We start from the raw sequence: 14,196 nt of genomic DNA, 5'->3' as shown, positions 1-14,196 counted from the left end.
TCTCTTGCTTGGGAAATTGAATGATATAACTAAGACCCATCCTTTCCCTGGATTATTTTTTCAGAATCACCCAAAGAAATATTTATTTCCCTAGATTGTACCTGTCAACTAGAAAAAATGCACAACTTAAAAGTTGAGAGTTAATGTTACATTTGGTGGGCATGGTTCTTGTTCAGTCGCTAAGTCATGTCTGACTCTTTGCAACCCCAAAGACTGCAGCACTCCAGGCTTCCCTGTCCTACACCATCTCCCAGAGCTTGCTGAAACTCATGTCCATTGAGTCAGTGATGCCTCCCAACCATCTCATCCTCTGTCATCCCCTTCTCCTCCTGCCTTCAATCTTTCCCAGCATCAGGGTCTTTTCCAATAAGTCGGCTCTTCGCATCAGGCGGCCAAAGTATTGGAGCTTCAGCTGCGGCCAAAGTATTGGAGCTTCAGCTTCAACATCAGTCTTTCAAATGAATATTCAGTATTGATTTCCTTTAGGATTGACTGGTTTGATCTCCTTGCAGTCCAAGGGACTCTCAAGAGTCTTCTTTAGCACCACAGTTGAAGAAGTTTGGTGGATATACCAAGGACTTAAGCCTAGGACATGGCACCTCAGACACCTCAGAGGGACTGCTCTGAAGAGGTAAGGGAGGACCCAGGATATGTAGGAGTTTCTGTGACAGAGACCGGGTATTTGGAACATCAAAAGATTACTGCTCATTGAAGAAATCCAGTTGTATCAAGATAAGGAATTAGCATTTTTCTATGTATTGGAAGACGAAAGAGTCTGGGTTCATCGAAATCATTTCTTTGATATGTACCTCAGCTATCTGGGGCCAATACCTTGGGCTTTCTCATCCTGAGTCCCCTCTGGGTGCACCGTTGTGGGTAGGAATCCTGTTTCTATTCTGAGTTCCCTCAGGGCTCACCATCATGGCAGCTGTAATGTGATGGCTTGATGGCAGTAGCATCCTTTGTTTACCAATACGGCAGCAATGTTTTCATGGACACACTCCATTCCTATTAAGTAAGTTCCCATACAGGTGAATGCAGTAAATATGAAGAGCCTGGCATCTCCCTGAGAATAGGAAATCCAGAGGAAACATGGCACAAGGTCCACAGATTGCATCTCCCTGGGACAGGAGACAGGAGGAAAGTGTGGAAGAATAAGAGGCTACAATCTACAGTGAATTCCATGGTAGGTCGTGGTGCTGCTATTTTGTGAGGTATTTACCAGTCATCAAAGATCATTATCAGGTTAATCAGCAGGGGAAATTGCACTGGGTGGTGAAGGACACTTGGTTGCTTGTTATGTGGGGTGAAGACTGTACAGCTGGGGCGGGTGCATGGGAAGATTGGCCTCTGCTTTTTCCATATGTTCTCATGTAGGTGAAAATATCTGAGTCGCCCAAACAAATGGCTATGAATCACGCAATTGGACATTAAAAAAAAATCAACTACAGCAAAGAGTGTGGGGATCCACTCCGAGCCTCTCATAAGAACTTTAGGATGGGGGAGAGTCATCCATTATGTAAAGGACAGTCTAGGTGGAGAGCTATTCAGGGGACATTTGTGTGTGTAGTGCATTCCTGGCTACACTTCAGCCACATCAAGACATCAGCTGGTGGTGCCTATCTAACCTAGAAGTGCTCCTTATAGGATTGCTTTTCTGAGAAGTTCTACATGAGCCTGGTTGCCTGAGGAAGGTGTGCTATTTGAAATAACCCTTATACTGGGTGAGGGATTTCCCCTTTTATTTATCATCCTGCAAATCCAGACTTTGCTGTGTTATCATGGCTTTGTGCCAGGCCTGTCGCCCCTTTGGTACACCTGCATGCCTCAGGCTATATTGAAAAACCAAGGGAAGAATGATGGTGTCCAACTTTCACAGGAGCTGGGAGAAGCAAGTGAGTGTACCTGGCCAGACCTGGAGAGATGGTGGCTGTGGACCCTGAGAGGGGCCTGGGGCCTACCTACATGTCCAATCAGGTGGTGTCCACATGAGAGCCAGGTGAGAAGCTGGGGACACAGATCAGCAGAGGGCTGGTGGGGCCAGAGATCCTGGGGTCCAGCAGAGGCAGGGAACTGAAGTTGGTTCTCAGGTGACACATCCCTGAGATGTTCCACTCTTTCCATGTGAAAGAGGACATGGGGGCTTTAGCCCAGAAGACAGGAGAATAGCACCAACCAACAAACACCAAAGCAATACTGATATGCAGCTAAGAATAATGTCCGAGACATGGAAACAACCTAGATGTCCATCGACAGAGGAATGGATAAAGAAGATGTGGTACATATCCACAATGGAATGTTACTCAGCTATTAAAAAGAATGAGATAATGCAGATAGACCTAGACATGACCATACTAGGTAAAGTGAATCAGAGAAAGAACGAGAATCATATGATATCACTTATATGTGGAATTTAAAACATAACACAGATGAATTTATCTATGAAACAGAAACAGACTCACAAACAGAAAGCAGACCTGTGGTTGCAGAAGGGTAGTAGAGGTGGAGGGGGGGAATAGATTGGGAGTTTGGGATTAGCAGATGCAAACTATTATGTATAGGATGGATAAACAGCAAGGTACTATTGTATAGCACAGGGAACTATATTCAATATCCTGTGATCAACCATAATGGAAAGGAATATGAAAACGAGTATGTGTAAGTATAACTGAGCCACTTTGCTATAAAGCAGAAATTAACACAACATTGTAAACCAACGATGTGTGCTCAGTCGCTCAGTCATGTCTGACCCTTTGCTATCTTTTGGACTGTAGCCCCCCAGGGTCCTCTGTTCATGGGATTTTCCAGGTAAGAATACTGGAGTGGGTTGTTCCTCCAGGGGATCTTCCCAATCCAGGGATCAAACCCATGTCTCCTGAATCTCCTGCATTGTAGGCAGATACTTTATTCCTGAGCCATCAGGGAAGCCATAATACTGACTATATTTTCATAAACTTAAAAAAGAAAACAAAAGCCACATGGCAGAGGCACCAATGTCCTTCAGGAGGTGCAACGAGAAGCCACCAGCCTCCATGGAACTTAGGTTGAAGCAAGGCTGTCCTTCATCATAAAATCAAGATGCCAAGGTCTCCAAGAAAAGCCTCCAGAAAGCTCCTCATCACCTGTCCACTCCTGGAGGGAGGACTGGCTCTAAGGACTCCCCAAGCCTGCTGGGATCTGGAGTCTGGGGATAGCTCACCTGCCCCTCACCTTTGTGGCCAGTTTCAGCATGAACCTTGCACTCTTTCCTTCACTCTTAATCCTCAGGTGTCTGAAGCTCTGGGGTCCAGGTGGAACAGGGAGGTGTTGGTGCCCCCAAGGATGCAGAGAATCACAGTCTGCAAGAGAGACCCTTAGAGAGTGCAGGCCAGCTGGCAGGAGAGCCCTATGAAGTGGGGAGGGGCAGTGGGTGGGAGTGCAAGCAGACAAGAGGGCAGAGTATTTTCTGCAGAGAATTGAAGAACAATAAGGAAACTAAGTTCATCTCCCCTTTATTACCATGTAGAGATGATGCTTTACAATGTCAATGATAAAGTCTCCACCCTGCTGGGGTGGGTGCTCCCTCCTGTCCCCTGCACAGCACTGGGTCCAGGGACATCACATTCAGGGTACCTGTGCCTTTATCATGGGCTCGAAGTCCTTCACAATGCAGCATTGCAGGCTGCTGCCTTTGAATGGAGCTGTCCTTGGTTCTTAGGAAGAAAGCCCAGGGCCCGTTGCAGTCACTCGGGTCTTGGGTCCCCTGTGGATCCTGCCCAGGACGCACTTTGGGGACATCTTTGGTTCTTCCCACTTCACAGCAATGTTCTCTCTATGCATAAAAATCCCCTGCCTTGGATGTCTCTGAGAATCTCATCCCCTTGTCCTCTTGTCAGCCTGTGCAGGTTGGGTTCCAAGGCAGATTAATGGCCTGCGTTTGCCTGCATAATTATTTCTAATGGGTTGATTTGAGAAATACACTATTAATCGCTGTCACATGCTGGGCTAACATCATCTCAGGGCGGCAGGGAACCCAGCATCTGCTACGTAGCTCCATGGAATGTTCTTGCTCCACAGGCTCAGCACCGGCTGTTTTTCACATATTCCCCTGTGGTTTCAGCCAAGAGAACGACTGGACATCCAAGGCAAAGGACTGTGGGATTTGCCCTGCATTTTGCATCCCCTTCTCCTTTTTTTCTTTTTTCTTTTTTTTTAATTTTTTTTTTTTTATCATTTTCCTGTTAATTTCCCTCCAAATCATTCTGGGGCCACAGCTGGGGTTTTGAATGGGTTTTAGAGTCAGGGACTTGGGTTTAGAGTCGGAGACTTGGGTTTAAATTTGGCTTGACCCCCTTACTGGCTGTAGGATCTTCTGCATGTTATCACTTTCTGAGTGCCTCAATTTCCTACCTGTGAAATGGGGTTAATATTCCCTCTCTTCTAGAAGACGTTGAAGACATGGGAAAATGGGACATATTCTTGGCACTCAGTGAATGAGACCTTCCCTAGGGATTTCCCTACATGATTCCCAAGAATACCCTCCTGCATCTTATAAGGACATGTTCCTTTCTCCTCTGCCCTGACACAGCCATGTCTCCCTGACAGTGAACTCATGTGTGGGAATGGTGGTCTCTTGTTTTCTCTTTTCTTCCCCCTTCTCCTCATCACTAAGATGTCCATTCAGTGCCTCTTCATCCTTGGAAAATGTGCTGGACAGACAGGGATGTGATTTAGGGTGTCTGATATCTAAGATTCTACTTGCTATGATTATGGAGGTCACTGGACATGGTCAGGTCCAGAGGAGCCAGTGTCAAGGGTCTAGTTGGGCAGGAGAATTCATGGTCAGCGGTAGAGAAACAAGAGTAAGAACTCAGGGAAGAGGGCTAAAGTGGTGGGGGCAGGGGAGAAAGGCTGGAAAATGACAGGCCTGAAGTCTATGATTTGAGAGAATCAACTAGAGGAGCCCTCAGATCCCTAGATACTGTTTATTTTCTCTCTTATTCCTTACTGTCTTACATAAGAGTAATGATGCTAAAATTGGTTCACCTATCTATCCATTAATTTATCCATGCAACCATCCATCAATCCATCCATCCATCTATCCATCCATCCACCTATCCATCTATCCATCCATCCATCCATCCATCCATCTATCTATCCACCCTTACTTTGAACCCACTCTGTGCCAAGCACTAGGAACTGTGGGATGTAGAGATGAACACAGCATGCTCCATTTCTTCATCATTGAGGGGGAAAACTGACTGCCAACAACCAATGGTGGTAAGGGCTAGGAATTCTCAGAGGAAGGAAACATCAGCTCCTCCTGGAGGAACTGTGGGTGACCTCCAGATCTAAGCCTTAGGGGACATGTGTTAACTTATCCAGAGGAGGGATGAAGTTAAGAAATTTGAACAGACCAAAGCAGGTGGCCTGATGAGCCAGGCAGTGGACAGTGTAGCTGGAGTCTCTAGGAAGGGACCCTACACCAAGCCAGGAGGACAACTAGGGCCAGATAAGGAAGAGTGTGGCATGCTATGCTGGATTAGCCAGGGCCACTGAAGCTTCTGATCAAGAGGAGTGACAAGGTCTATCCTGAGTGTCTAACAGTGAGTGCTATCCATCCATCCTATGGTTATCCATCCCACTTATAGAAATCCATCTATCCTGTGGGTATCCATATATCCTATAGATACCTAGACATCCTTTAGGAATCCATCCATCCTATGGGTATCCATCCATCCTATAGTTATTTATCCATCTTACAGGTATCCATCCATCCTATAGGAATCCATTCATTGTACAACTATTTATCCATCCTATGAAAATTCATCCATCCCATAGCTATCCATGAGGTTTCCCTGGTAATTCAGCTGGTAGAGAATCTGCCTGCAATACAGGAGACCCTAGTTCAATTCCTGGGTCAGGAAGACCCTCTGGAGAAGAGAACAGCTACCCACTCCAGTATTCTTGCCTGGAGAATTCCATGGACAGAAGGTGCATGGCAGGCTACAGTCCATGGGGTCACAAAGAGTCAGACAGGACTAAGTGACTTTCACTTTCATAGCCATCCATCTGTCCTATAGGAATCCATCCATCCTATGAATACCCATGCATCCTATGGTTCTCCAGCCATCCTGTGGGTATTTACCTATAGGATATCTACATATGGCTGATGAGAGGTAGAGGCAGATGCCAGGATGACTATGATGGTACTGCCCCCACCTAAGGTTGGTGCTTTTCAAGGTGGACCCAGAGAAAACAGGTACATAAAGCAAAGGCACATAATTGACTTTGTACCCACGGCAGTTACTACATTGTCCACGAAGGAGCTGTGACATGAGAGAATCCTTTAGTCATGCTGGGGTTGGCAGCAGGTCATAGCGTCTCACTTGAGGCTGACTGTGTTTTGAAAAGGTTTGCCTCTGCAGTGGTTGCATTTTAGCAGCCCAACCAACACCAAAATGGAGCATCCCCTTGAGTTGAGGGATGTATGGGGTACTGTGGGAAGCACCAGAAGAAGCCTGCAGCTCACCGGGGCATTAAAGGAGCTCCTAGCTCAGGGTTGGTTCCAGTAGATGACTTTGGGGAGAGTGAATGGAGCAGTGATAATGCTAATGTTTACTGATCTATCCCATTGCTTCACATGGATGTTTGAGAGATGTCCATGAGAGAGTCGCTATTATAACCCCCACTTTATAGATGAGCATGTGAGGCAAGAGAGGTTAAGTAACATTTCCAAGATCACACAGCTGGAAAGAGGCAGCTCCAGAAATGGCTCTATGTTATTCTGACCTCCCAACCTCCTTTGAGTTAAAGAGTAGGTTCCAGGCTTCTGTCTTTGCTTATGCCTCCAGCCTGGATAATACATATACTCCCTCCTCCCTCTCCACCTCTTGGACACTTGCCCCCTCGAAGCTGAAACACAGTTTACATGGATCTGTGAAGCTGAAGAGCAGGAGGCATTTTTGGAGTGAGCGTCAGCGGTGAGGCCGGCATGGCTAAGTGGTAGCTGCACCCCCTGTGGAGCCTCGGACGTGGGCACAGCAGCTGTTCGCCCGAGCCCAAGCCTCCTCTGCCGCCCTCGCACTGCTGCTAGCACAGCGGCAGGGAACTGTTATTGATTCTAACCAGCCACTTGTTATTGGAAAATGAAGGTGCTGGCATTTGGCAAGCCGCATGCTGTGTGTTTATTCAATTCAGAACCTACACAAACACATTCCTGGCTCCGGAGGGCGTAGCTGGACTTCGTGTCCTCTCCTTCCAGAGAAAACTGTTGCTGCTAAAGCAGACCTCAGTACCCGGATGTACTGACCAAAGCTGGGTTACAGCCGGGCAGAGAGAGGCCTTGAAGGCTGACATCCAGATGGGGGAGCCAGGAATAGTCAGGGGAGCGCCTGGGGCTCCTGATGACTGAGGCTCCTTAGCAAATGAGACTGATGTCTGGGTGGGGCAGGGAGAGTTTTCAGGATGCTGTGGATGCACCCTGTGCCAAGCATGAGGCATTGTGGGATGTAGAGATGAACACAGGCTGAATAAAGAAAGGAAAGACCTTCACTTTTTCATCTTTCACTTGGCCCTGCAGGCCTGCTGGTCCTGCTCTGAGTCGTCAAGGAGACTTGGCCACTCTTACTCTGCCAACGATCCTGCTGTGTCCCCGGTCAGCTCAACCTCCCATGCTTTCCTCAACCATTCCACCAGCTCTGCACACACTGGACCCCAGCCTGCTTGCCCCACCCCAGCCTTATCCCATAGAAGAAGATTTTACCTTTGCTTACAAAAAGAAAAGGGCTTTCCCCATGGCTCAGCAGGTAAAGAATCCACCTGCAGTGCAGGAGGTGCAGGAGATCTGGGTTCAATCTCTGAGTCGGGAAGATCCCCTGGAGTATGAAATGGCAACCCACTCCAGTATTCTTGCCTGGAACACTCCATGGACAGAGAAGCCTGGTGGGCTACAGTCCATGGGGTCACAAAGAGTGGGACATGAATGAGCAACTAAGCGCGCGTGCACACACACACACACACACACACACACACAAGGAAATAAAGATACAAAAATCTATGAGATTATCAGACTGGAGCAACTCATCTTCCTGGTACAAGGCTGTCATCAAACAGGGACCAGGTGTGGTGGGTGGGACTCTTAATTAGATGGTCCCCAAGATTCCTACCCCTGGTGTATGTGCCTTGTACAATCCCCAGGATCATGAATATGACAGATTCTATGGTGCAGCCAGGGTATGTGCGATGTCCTAGTCATCCTTGAGGGAGGGAGCTTACCCAGGTGGGCCTAACATCATCAGGTGAGCCCTTAAAGGGGATATGGCTCTTCCAGGAATGAGAGCATCAGGCATGAGAGGGAAATAATGGGAGAGCGATTCTCCATTGCTGGCTCTGAGGATGGAGGGCCACATGGCCAGGACAGCACGTGGCCTCTAGGAATGAAGTGACCCCTGGATGACAGAGAGCAAGAAGATGTATCTGCAGTCTCCCATCCCTAAGGAACTTGATGCTGCAACCATCTAAGTGAGGAAGTGAGGAAACTTGTGCTCAAACAGATGGCTGACGTCATGAGTATGAGACCCTGAGCAGAGAACCCAGCATACTGTGTACCAACTTTAGACCCACAGAACTGGGTATTGTTCCCAGCTGCTATATTGGTGGCTCAGATGGTAAAGAATCTGCCTGCAATGTGGGAGACCCGGGTTCGATCCCTGGGTCGGGAAGTTCCCCTGGAGAAGGGAATGGCAACCCACTCCAGTATTCTTGCCTGGAGAATTTTATGGACAGAGGAGCCTGGTGGGCTGCAGTCCATGGCATTGCAAAGAGTCTGACATGACTGAGTAAGTAACTTTGAAACTTTCACTTTCAAACTGTGGTGATTTGTTACACAGTGTAGATGGCTAATACATTGAGAGGCGGCCTGTACCCCTGGAGTGAGCCCCTGCAGTCCCACCATAGTCTTGATGACTTTGAGGAAGAAGCAGAGCTGGTGCCCAGCACTCAGTCACATGAGCCACAACCACCTTCCTCATGGCCACAGCTGGAGCCAGGAGGGACAGGAAACTTCTCATGGTCTGGCTAAGACCATGCCTCTGCTGGCCTCCTCGCCTCCACCCCTAGACCTCTGCCCAGACCAGGCGAGCTCCCAGCCTCCCCTCTGCTTCTCTCTCCATGTCTGTTTTTGGGCTGTCATGGCCAGTCTTACCACACCCTTCACTGTGGGGCTCAGGACTGCTAGTCAACCCTGGACCCCCAGACCTGAATCCCCAGGAGGCTAACCTCACCCCTTGTTCTGATCCCATCTTCTGTCCCTCCCAAGATCCAAGACAATCTGCTGTGCTTTTGAAGCCCATGATCAGTCAGGGATCAAATATCCCACATTCTTCCTTTTTCTTGAATGGAACCTTTCCTTTGCCTTTGAACACATCCTGATTGTCCCTGTTGACACTGACATCCCCCCAGGGCCTCACTCCGTGGCCTGAAGACTGTTCTGTCTCTTGTTCCTTATCTCCCATGCCAGCCATCTCTCCCCCTCTTCCCTAGAATCCCCCTGTCAGCTGACCACTTCCCCTGAAGACCTCTGCACAACAGATCCTTCCCCCAGCAGAGCCCAGCACATCCCTACTTTCCAGGAGGATGTTCAGCTCCTGGCTTTCTGTTCCTCTCTCCAGTATGACTCCTGTTGTAATTTTTTGGTGTTTGTTGTAGGTTTGGAGTGGATTCTTGAGTGCTCCCAGGAAGCGTGTCTTATTTCCTGAACCATGCACATCCTCACTTTCCTGGTCTTTCTTTGACTCCTTCCTTCTTTACATCCCCATCCTTTCCTCCTTTGTGACCCCACGGTCTGTAGCCCACCAGACTCCCCTGTCCATGGGGATTCTCCAGGCAAGAATACTGGAGTGGGTTGCTGTGTCCTCCTCCAGGGGATCTTCCGTAATAAGGGGTCAAACCCAGGTCTCCCACATTGAAGGCAGATTCTTTACCATCTGAGCCACCAGGAAAGCCCAAGAATACTGGAGTGGGTCACCTATCCATTCTCCAGGGGATCTTCCCTACCCTTGGTGGCTCAGACAGTAAAGAATCCACCTGTAATGCAGGAGACCTGAGTTTAATCCCTGGGTTGGGAAAATCCCCTGGAGAAGGGAACAGCTACCCACGCCAGCATTCTTGCTTGGAGAATCCCCATGGACAGAGGGAGCCTGGTGGGCTACAGTCCATGGGGTTGCAAAGAGTCAGACATGACTGAGAGACTAAGCACAGCACAGCCTTTCCCCCTAAAGTTAGTCTCAGCTGAGCACATGGCCTCCTGTTTCACTGAGAAAATGTCCTCCGATCTTGTATGTGTTGCTCCTTCTTCCTGCACATAATCCACTTCTACTTCTGTTGCCATGAAGGACTGCTGTGCTCTGAGCAGTAACCACCACCCCTAGGGCCAGGCCCCCACTTCTGCACGCAGATCCCCTAACTCTCATCTGCTCAAGGACACTGCCACATTCTCCCTCCTCTGCCAGGCGGCACTGTTTTGTCCTATGCTTTGGACTGTTTCTCTCAGCATGCAGACAGGCTCTTACCTTTCCCCCTTCAGAAGAACCATCTCTTGATCAGCATGCCCTTTAAGCTGCTGCCCGTGTCTCTTCCTCCCCATGCTGTGAAGTTCTTCAAAGGAGCTGTGTGCACTTGTCCTCAAAAGTTTCTCTGCAACTCTCTCCCGATCCTGCTTCACTCAGCTCTCATTTTCACCACCACCCCAGCATTGTTCCCTTATGGACAAGAGTCAGCGATGCCATGCTGAATGCAAAGGCCAGTGGGATTGTAAGTTTTATGTAGCAACTAACTAAACTGGCCTTGGATGTCCAGATACTTGCTTAAACATTATTTCAGATGAGGTCAGCGTTGGAATTGGTGGGCTCAGTAGAGATCTCCCTCCCCAGTATGGGCTCCTCCAGTTGGATGAGAAGAAAAGGCAGGTGATGAAAGAGTTCAATCCCCTCTGCCTGACCAGGGGGCTGGGACATCAGTGTCCTGCCTGTGGACTGAGACTGATATAGTCAGCCCCTCTGATTCTTAGGACTTTGCCACTGGGTTTCCTAGGTCTCCAAACTGTAGATCATGACACTTCAAAGCCTCCATAATCACCTGGACCAATACCTCAAATAAATGCATTTCTTCCTATCTATTTATCTATCATCTATCTGCATTTCTATCTAACTATCATCTATCAAAGGCTTCCCTGGTGGCTCAGACGGTAAAGTGTCTGCCTGCAATGCGGGAGACCTAGGTTTGATTCCTGGGTGAGGAAGATCCCCTGGAAAAGGAAAAATGGCAACCCACTCTTCCAGTACTCTTGCCTGGAAAATCCCATGGACGGAGGAGCCCGGCAGGTTACAGTCCATGGAGTTGCAAAGAGTCGGACACGACTGTGTGACTTCACTTTCTATCACCTGTGTATCTATATTTCCATATATCAAAGGAAATGGCAACCCACTCCAGTGTTCTTGCCTGGAGAATCCCAGGGATGGCAGAGCCTAGTGGGCTGCCGTCTATGGGGTCACACAGAGTCGGACACGACTGAAGCGACTTAGCAGCAGCAGCAGCAGCATATTGCTATCTGGGCTTCCAAGGTGGTGTTAGTGGTAAAGAATCTGCCTGTCAATGCAGGAGACATAAGAGATGTGGGTTCGATCCCTGGGTTGGTAATATTCCCTGGAGGATGGCATGGCAGCTCACTTCAGTAATCTTGCCTGGAGAATCCCATGGGCAGAAGAGCCAGGTGGGCTACAGTTCAAAGAGTTGGACATGACTGAAGCAACTTAGCATGCACGCACACATATTTCTATCTACTGTCTATCTATCTATCAATCAATCTATATTTATATCTATCTATCATCTATATATATTTCTACCTATGGGCTTCCCTCATAGCTCAGTTGGTAAAGAATCTGCCTGCAGTGCATGAGACCCTGGTTAGATTCCTGGGTCAGGAAGATCTGCTGGAAAAGGGATAGGCTACCCACTCCAGTATTCTTGGGCTTCCCTTGTGGCTTAGCTGGTAAAGAATCTGCCTACAATGTGGGAGACCTGGGTTCGATCCCTGGGTTGGGAAGATCCCCTGAAGAAGGGAAAGGCTACCCACTCCAGTATTCTGGCCTGGAGAATTCCATGGACTGTATAGCCCATGAGGTTTCAAAGAGTCAGACATGACTGAGCAATTTTCGCTTTCTATATTTCTATTTAGCTTTCTACATTTCTATCTATCTAATTTACATCTATCTACCTGTCTATATTTCTTTCTATATTTTTATCTATCTATCATCTCCTATTGGTTCTGTTTCTGATTAAGACTTATGTGATTCTGAGCCCAATGCTGAGTTTTCAACCTTTGTCTCTTTTGATTCATCAGCAGAGCTGAGTTCAACACTGACTATTTCTCTTCTACAAACTCTTCACTTGGTTTTCAGAACCCGTCACCTCTCTGACCTCTCCCCCAGTTCCCTTTAGGGTCCACTCCCTCCTTAATCTCTGCCTTTGACTCTGTGTCTATGACCTCCTGTGTTGGTGCCTCCTATCGACATGACCTCTTATCACTGGAGTGACCAACACTCAGACCTGGGAGTTCTCCCCCTCCGTTTATCTGTATATACTCACCCTCATGGTGGTTTCATCTGCTTTAAACCATGTCTATATGTTGAAGACTTCAGCATCCATCTCTCCAGCTGGACTTTTCCAGAACTCTGGACCTCTCCATCTGATTCCTGATTCGTCATGTCCACATGGATGTCCAGCAGCCTTATTGTGACCTGACACATCTTAAGCTGAGTCCTGCTGTCCACCTCCACCCAAAACGACATCCCTTCTGTTATTCAGCGCTACTCCTCTGGGTTCTGGGGACCATGGGGCTTGTCCAGGACACACCATCTTTCTAGAATAGGTTCTTCTCTCTTCTTTCACGGAGCCCTTGCTTTACCACTTTCTCTCTTCTTTGTGGGCTCCTCTTTCTCTACCCAAAATTAAAGGTGGAGGGAGTCCCTAACTGTTCGTGCTGGCTCTGTAACTGAGCGGGACCCTATGGAGACATCCCCAGACAGGCCTTCCTCCACATCCTCTGCTGCAGCTGCTCTCTGAAGTACCTGGATAATAGTACTTGATGCACACTTCCTGAATTGTATTGCAGATGTAAAAAACTCCCCTTCTCCAACAAATGGGCTTCCCAGGTGGCACTAGTGGTAAAGAACCCACTTGCCAATGAAGGAGATGTAAGAGATGTGGGTTCAATCCCTGGGTCGGGAAGATCCTCTGGAGGAGGGCATGGCAACTTGCTCCAGTATTCTTGGAGAATCCCCATGGACAGAGGAGCCTACAGTCCATAGGGTCACAAAGCGTTGGACAGGAATGAAGTGACTTAGCATAGCACAACTCCAACAAATGGAAGATGTTAAATAGTTGATGATTCTGAGTGCCTAACCCCAGGCCTCCCGGAGCCTAAGGACTGATACAGTTAACCCTTGTGACCCCATCTTGTGATCTTACTGTCAGCCAATCAGAGGATTGTGCACAAGCTGATTACAAACCTTGGGACTCCCCTCCCTCACCTAGATTTAAAAGTGCTTTGGTGAAACCCTTCGCAGAGCTCAAGGCTTTTCAGGGCAGGAGCGACCTGTTTCCTTGCAGGGCCCTGCAGTAAACCTGTCTCTGCTCCAAACTCTGATGTTTCAGTTTGTTTGACCTCACTGTGCATCAGGAATATGAACTTGCATCAACAGCCCTTCTCTCCTCACCCCAGACAATCTTGTCCATAAGCAGACATTCACCCCACATGACATCCCAAGCCTCCCTTCTCAACTTCTCACTTTCTAACTGACCCCTTCCTTGAACAGTCTCCTTGTGTGTTGCCAAGTCACCTTACCAGCTCAGATGAAAACTCTTGATTCCCTCCAAATTATCATTTTCTTGCAGCTTTCCTTCCCCTGTAAGAGTCACAGAAAGGACTCCCAGGAGTCAAGAAATCTCCCTCTTGTTCCCCTCTCTGAGCAAAGATCACGTCCTGCTGATTCTGCTCTGCAGTCATGTCCTGCATCTCTCCATCCGTCTCCATCATCTTGTCTCCCACGTCTCTCCATCTGTCTCCATCATTTTGTCTCCTGCATCTCTCCATCCATCTCCATCCCCATGGGAACCTGGGCCTGAGCCTCCATGCCTCACACTGGCTCCTGCAGGGAC

This window comes from Giraffa tippelskirchi, chromosome 5 (genome assembly GCF_054371585.1).
Source record: "Giraffa tippelskirchi isolate mGirTip1 chromosome 5, T2T-mGirTip1v1.2.pri, whole genome shotgun sequence".
NCBI classification, from domain to species: Eukaryota; Metazoa; Chordata; class Mammalia; order Artiodactyla; family Giraffidae; genus Giraffa; species Giraffa tippelskirchi.
Note: the sequence above shows the minus strand (reverse complement) of the source record.